We start from the raw sequence: 7,318 nt of genomic DNA, 5'->3' as shown, positions 1-7,318 counted from the left end.
TTTTCAAATATGTGTTTTTTAATGTCAAGGTTTAACATTTATGTTCTGTCCTAAGACAATTATTCTTATAGTTTTTCTTAGTTGTATGTTTAAGCTGATTCAATGCTCATCAATAACCTTATCTATACATGAAATTTATTTTCATCTTGGTTAGCTGGATTTTATTGTTAAACAGCTTTTCTTTTTTAAAAATTAAACTTTTTGAGAGAATTGTAAGTTCATATGCAGTTAAGAGAGAGACAGCCTGTGCACCCTTTACCCAGTTTCCAAGGGTAACATTTTGTGAAACTGTAATGTCACGATCTGATATTGGCCTTGATGCAGCCCAGATACAGAACATTTCCATAACCACAAGCATCCCTCTTGCTGCCCTTTTATAGTCACACCCGCTTCCCTCCCACTCTCATCTCTCCCTTAACCTCCTTGACAACTACAAGTCTGTTCCCCATTTCTATAACTTTGTCACCTCAAGAATGTTGCACATGGACTCATATGTGCAACATTTTTTTTTTACTAAGCATATAGTTCTCTGGAGATTCACCCAGGTTGTTGCACGTATTAATAGTTTGTTTGTTGTTACTGTATTTCATGGTATGCATATAACAAGATTTGTTTAACCACTTACCTGTGGGAGGATGACAACTGGGTGGTTTCTAGTTTGGGGCATCATGTATAGAGCTGTTACAAAACATTCATGTACAGAGAGTGGGTACCTAAGATGTTATTTCTCTGGGATAAGAGCCTAAAAGTGCAATTACTGGGTCATATGGTAGTTGAATGTTTAGATTTGTAAGAAACTGCCAGACTGTTTTACAGAGTTGGCTGTACCATTTCATATTCGCACTAGCAACGTATGAGTCATGTAGTTTCTCCATATCTGTGCCTGCCTTTGGTTTTACCACTTCACACTTACCAGATGGCTTAAACAAAACAAACAAACAAAAACTAGTGTCACCTCACTGTAGTTTTAATTTACATTTCCTTGGTGGCTAGTGATGTTGAGCATCTTTTCCTGTGCTTATTTACTGTCTTTATATCCTCTTTGGAAAAATGGCTGTGCATGTCTTCTGGCCCTTTAAAAAATTGGGTTGTTTGCTTTTTTAATCATTGAATTTGATTAAAAAATTATGAATCTTTACATAGTCCAGATGCTGGCCCTTTGTCAGATATTTGGTTTAAAAATATTTTCTTCCAGTTTGTAGCTTGTCTTTTTATCCTTTTAATAGGGTCTTTTGCAGAACAAAACTTTTAAACTTTTAAGTCTATTTCATTAGTTTTTCCTTTTATGGATTGTGCTTTGCCATCAAGTCTAACATCTCTGACTAGCCCTACATCCTGAAAATTTTCTGGATATTTTTTTCCTGTAAAAGTCTTATAGCTTTACATTTAAATCCATAATCTACTTTGAATTAAATTTTGTATGGGTAGTGAGACTTCAGTTGATGTTGTTTTCTGTGAGTATCCGTGTGCTCTAGCCCCATTTGCTGAAAATTGAATTTTTTTTTGCACTTGTGAAAATTCAGCTAGGCATGCATGTATTGGTCTACTTCTGTCCTTATCAGATCCGTGTTCACGGATCTGTGCTTGTGTTCTGCCGATACCACAGTCTTGGTTTCTGTAGCTACATAAGTCTTGAAATTGGGTAGGTTGATTCTTCCTACTTTATTTTCTTTGTAAAAATTCTTTTAGCTCTTCTACTTCCTTTGCCTTTCTATAAAAAATTTAGAATAAAGTTTTGTCTATATCTATAAAAAATCTTGCTGAAATTTTAAAAGGAAGTGCTTTACACCTGTATATCAGTTTAGAGAAAATCAACATCTCTGCTAGGTCAAGCCTTTCAATCCAAGAACATAGTACGTCATTTATTTAGATTATCTTTGATTTCTTTCATCAGCATTTTGTAGTTGTTAGCATACATTTTATACATGTACTTGAGATTTATACCAATAATCTAATTTTTTGAGTAGTTATAAGTAGTGTTATTTTAAATTTTGATATCTATCCATGTGTTCACTGGTAATATTTATAAATACATTTGACTTGTTTATCCTTTGTCCTGTGACCTGAATTAATTCATTAGTTTCAAAACATTTTTTATTTATTAACTTTTTGTAGATTCCTTGGGATTTTCTAGGTAGACAATAGTGATATCTGCATATAGGGACAGCTTTATTTCTTCCTTCTCAATCTGGATGCCGTTTATTTCCTTTTCTTGCCTTGTAGTGGCTGGAACTTTCAACACTATGTTGAATGAGGGCAGTGAGAACAGACTTCCTTGCCTTGCTCCAATCTTAGGGGAACACAGTTTTTCACTATTAAGTAGATATTTACAATTTTTGTAGATGTTCTTACATCAAATTGAGGAAGTTCCCCTCTATTCCTACATTTCTGACAGTCGCAATCATAAATGGGTCAAAGTTTGACAAATGCTCTTTCTGCATCCATTGTTATAACCTTGTGAGTTTTCTGCTTTAGCTTGTTGATATGTGAATTACATGTTTTTAAAAATATTGGACCAACTTTGCATCTATGGATTGTGGTGTGTAATTATGGTATCGCTGAATTTTATCTAATATTTTAAGGTTTTTTTTTCCTCTATACTCATGAATAATATTGGTCTGTAGCTTTTCTTTTTTGTTGTGTTTGGTTTTGGTATCATGGTAATAATATAAATATATTTATAAATTATATAATTTAAATATTTATTATAAATATAATACAATAATATCTATATATATAAATATAATATATACATATACTACAAACACTACATAGAATTACTACAAACACTACATAGAATAATTTGGGAAGTAACCCCTGTTATTCTGTGTACAACTAGTGTTCACTCTGTTTTTAAATGTTTGGTAGAGTTATATGGTGAAGCCATCTGGGCTTTGGATTTCTTCATTGGCTTTTAAAATTATGAATTAATAGTTCATAATAGTTCATAATTCCTTAATAGTTATAATGCTATTCAAATGATTTATTTTATGTTTGATGAGTTATGGTAGTTTGTGTTTTTGAGGAATTGGTCCATTTTATCTGTTAACTTTATTTTTTGTAGAGTTGTTGTTTGTTTCCTTATTATCTTTTTGATGTCTGTAGTGGTAGCTCTGCATTGATTCCTAATGTTGGTAATTTGTGTTTTCTTTCTCTTTTCCATTGTCAGTCTTGCTAGAGGTTTGTCAATTTTATTGACCTTTCTAAAGAAAAGAGCTCTTTGCTTTATTGATTTTTTTCCTATTATTTTTCTGTTTTCAATTACATTGATTTCTGCCTTTTAGTACTGTCTTTCTTCTACTTGCTTTGGGTTTACTTTGCTTTTCTTTTTCTAGTTTCTTGAGGTAGGAGCTTAGATTATTGATTTGAGACTTTTCCTATTTTCTAATGTATGTGCTATAAATTAGTGCTATAAATTTCCCTCTTAGCACTGCTTGAACTATGTCCCACAAATTTTTTTTTTTAAACTCACTGGGAACATTTTTTCATTGTTTTTAGAGAGAGAGGAAGGGAGAGAGAAAAATCGAGCCTGCAACGCTTTAGTTGGTAACCAGATGGCGCTCCAAACAACTGGAGCACGGTGGCTGGCCAGGGCTAACTTTGATAAGATCATTTTTCATGGTCATTCATTTCAATGTATTTAAAAAATTTTATTTACTTTCAGAGAGAGGAGAAGGGAGGGAGAAAGAGAAGGAGAGAAAGATCAACATGTGAGAGAAACATCAGTAGGTTGTCTCCCACAAGCCCCAAAACGGGGACCTGGCCTGCAACCCAGGCATGTGCCCTAACTGGAAATCAAACCGGTAACTCTTCAGTTCACAGGCCAGTGCTCAACCAACCCAGTAAGCCACACTAGCCAGGGCTCATTTCAATGTATTTTCAAAAAGTTTATTTGAGATGACTTATTTGACCCTTGGATTATTTAGAAGTATATTGTTTAGTTTCTAAGTATTTTGAGATACGTCCTATTTTTCTGTTAGCGATTTCTAACTTGATTCCATCCTGGTTTGAAAATATACTCTATATGTCTTCAATTCTTTCAAATTTGTTCTGTACCCCAGAATATGGTTTATCTTCATATATGTTCATTAGGGATGTGAAAGAATGTGTTCTACTGTTGGTTTAGGACAGTGTTTCATAAATTTATTAGTGCTATTGATTGATAGATAGTATTGAGTTCTTCTAAATCCTTGATGATTTTCTCTCCAGTTCTATAAATTGTTGGGGTAGGTGTTGAAGTCTCCAACTATAATTGTGATGTATGTATTTCTCCTTTCAGTTCTGTCACTTTTTGTTTTACATATGGTGTATCTCTATTGTTTTATGAATACACATTTAGGACTGCCACATTTCCTTGGTAGATTAACGCTTTTATCACTAATGTTCCTCTCGGTCTCTGGTAATTTACTTTGCCCTGATGTCCCTTTATCTGATATTGATATAGCCACTCCTGCTTTCTTTTTATTAATGAGCACATGGTATATCTTTTCCCTCCCTCTACTTTTCAATCTGCTTATATTGTTATATTTGAAGTGAGTTTCTTACAGACAACATGTAGTTGAGTCACATTTTCTGCCAATCCCTGTCTTTCCATTGATGTATTTAGAATATTTATATTTATTATAGCTATGTTAAATCTTAAGTTTGCCATTTAATTTTCATTTTCTATTCTGTTTTGTTGTGTGTTCGTTTTTTCATTGCCTTCCTATGGGTTACTTGAACATTTGTTAGAATACCATTTTGGCTTACCTGTAACATTTTTTCCTAAAGAACAATTTTGTTTTATTATCATGATTTGTGAAAACAAACAGGGTAGAACAGTTTAAGGATGTACACATAGACAGTGCCCTGCTTTAGATCCCAAATTTCTTTTTTGATGGGCAGTGGGAGCTGAGCAATGATGTCATCCAGAGCCCATTCCACAGCTACCAGTATTCTTTCATCCAAAAGATCAATGAAGAGTAGGAGCTTATATATCTTAGTAATTTTAAAGGCATGGATTTTGTGCCTCCTGATGACATCTGATTCAGTCATGGAAGGAAGTGGATTGTACAGGTTTTGTTATATGGAAGAGGCAATGACTTATTGACAAGGCTGAACATGTAGGCAACATGGAGAAGCATGTGCATTGGTCTCTTGGGATAAAAACTGATGTGTGTGGTGGGAGTATGCCTTTAGAGACAAAAGTGATGAAACACCTGTGTCTGGATGGTCTGGCTCTATGCTATATACTGTCTAGGATGCTGTATTCAAATATCTGCTGGTCAGAATGAGCAGTAACGACGTTGTTGAAATTGGGGGCGATGGCCAGAGCAGTCACAGGAAAATTGTAAGCGGGCACTGTAAAGCGGGCACAGTGAAGTTTTAGATGTTTTACTTGTACACATGGACTCCAGCACTGGTACCTGATGCAGCTATCCAATTTCCACCTGGACTGGCTGTCAAAAGACCTGTGGACTCCACCATCCCTGAGCGAGGCTGGAAAGTATGTAGGTGCTTAAAACCTGATCCCACAGCTGAATGATATGTGGAGCCCCTGACTGGACGCCACAAAGAGCTTTGTTGAATCTCTGGGAAACAAAATCTGAAGCAGAGTGAGGAAATGCTGGCATTTTGGGAAAACCTTTGGAGGCTTACGTTGTCATGTTCATAATTTAACTGATAGATAAAAAACCAAGAAGCTGTAGAACAGGCCATCCAATTTCCACATGGGGAGATACAGCTGCAAATAATGTTCTCACAGCTGCAAATAATGTTCTCGGGACACTTCTCTTGAGGTGGAGTAAATGATCTGCATCTTTAGAGAGTGGAAGGATATCCCCATGCCTTCTTGTTGCATATGTAGAGCCCAGTCGCCAAAGATCCAAGTGATGAGAAAACTGAAAGAGCAGAAGCTGCCTCTTTTGAATAGGAGAGACGTTGATGGGGAAAAGTGATATTTCAGAGAGCAGCGTCATTTCCTTATCTCCATTTTTTTTTTCCATGAGAGAATGAGTGACTAAGTGTGTGTCAGGGCTTCCAAATATCAGTGCTGTAGGGCTGTGGGCCACAGTTTGCACATTGTGAGTATGATGCTGAAATAGCTTTGTTCGCACCCATTTCTTCTCATTGCTGTTGGAAGTCACAAAGACCACCTGGAAATGGATACTGTCCTCTCAGCTGTGTTCACTGTGAAATTGTCTTCTTGATCAGATAGGGCAATGGACTGCATATTAGCATTCGTGATGAGATGTTTTTTCACAACCATCCTGGTAGCTGAGTCCCAGAAGTGCACTTTCCAGCAATACCATCTGACAAGAAGGCCACACCCCCATATGATACACTTCTGCTTAGACACACCCATATACTGCCTACCCACAGGCATCTTATGAATACCACTACCCGATTTGACATCAAATAACAATAATGTAGTCTATGGAGCCAGTGCAATGTGGGTACCAGAGGAATGCCAGCTGGGATTTTAGATGTGACTTTTCTATCAAAATTTCTTTCAATCTGGCTATTGTCTGGGATGATCTGAAATAGTTTTGCAGATCCATCTTCACAGCCAACCAAAAGTTGAGAGCCAGTGGGGGCTGGCAGCTGTGCTCCAAATAGGTCCTCCAAAGGCATCCACAGAGTACTTGACGTTTAATGCTTGCAAATCATACTTGGTAATCTCCCTGTTGAGTCCAGTACTAAAGAGTCACTGACCTTTTGCCCACCACATAGTTTCTGTAGCTCGAGACTCATGAGCTGGGAAAAATTTCTCTTGAAAGTAGTTTGCTAACAAGTTGTAAATTTCCACAGTGCCATCTGTTCTCAAAACAGCCAATCTATTTGGTTATTGTAAGCTGCATAGCAGATCCCTGATGGAACATAATTAAATAAATTAACTCAAGGTATGATAAACTCATCCATTTCTGTGGATGGGTGTTCTCTTCTTTCTGCCCCAGCCCCATGTGTGTGGGCATTCCTGTGGTCTTCCTGGAAGTGCATGCAGGGTCTATATATAGTATTTTTTAAATATAGATTTTTGAATGTATCTCTGTATAGCTTTTTTAGTGGTTGCTAGGTATGACATTATGTACATAACTTGTCATGGTCTACTAGTGTAGTCATATTATCAGTTCACATGAAGTATAGAAGCCTGAATTCCCTTTATGTCTTATTATCCTCCTCCCTTTATAATATAATTATATTAAATATTTCCTCTACATATATTTAGAGTCACATCAGAAGTATTATAACTTTTATTTCAATTGTCAAACATAATTTAGAAAGTTGATTGTATTTATCTTTATTTTTTTCTTGCCATGTTTTTCCTTCCTGGTGTTCC

The 7,318-nt window shown here is 35.9% G+C and overlaps 1 pseudogene; it reads right to left on the bottom strand.

Annotated features, from left to right (window-relative positions):
- Positions 1-4,788: 4,788 nt before the first annotated feature.
- On the bottom strand, positions 4,789-6,900 carry LOC123480796 (U3 small nucleolar RNA-associated protein 4 homolog pseudogene; annotated as a pseudogene).
- Positions 6,901-7,318: the final 418 nt, after the last annotated feature.

Source organism: Desmodus rotundus, chromosome 5 (assembly GCF_022682495.2).
Source record: "Desmodus rotundus isolate HL8 chromosome 5, HLdesRot8A.1, whole genome shotgun sequence".
Taxonomy (NCBI): Eukaryota; Metazoa; Chordata; class Mammalia; order Chiroptera; family Phyllostomidae; genus Desmodus; species Desmodus rotundus.
This window is presented reverse-complemented; position numbering and strand designations above follow the sequence as displayed.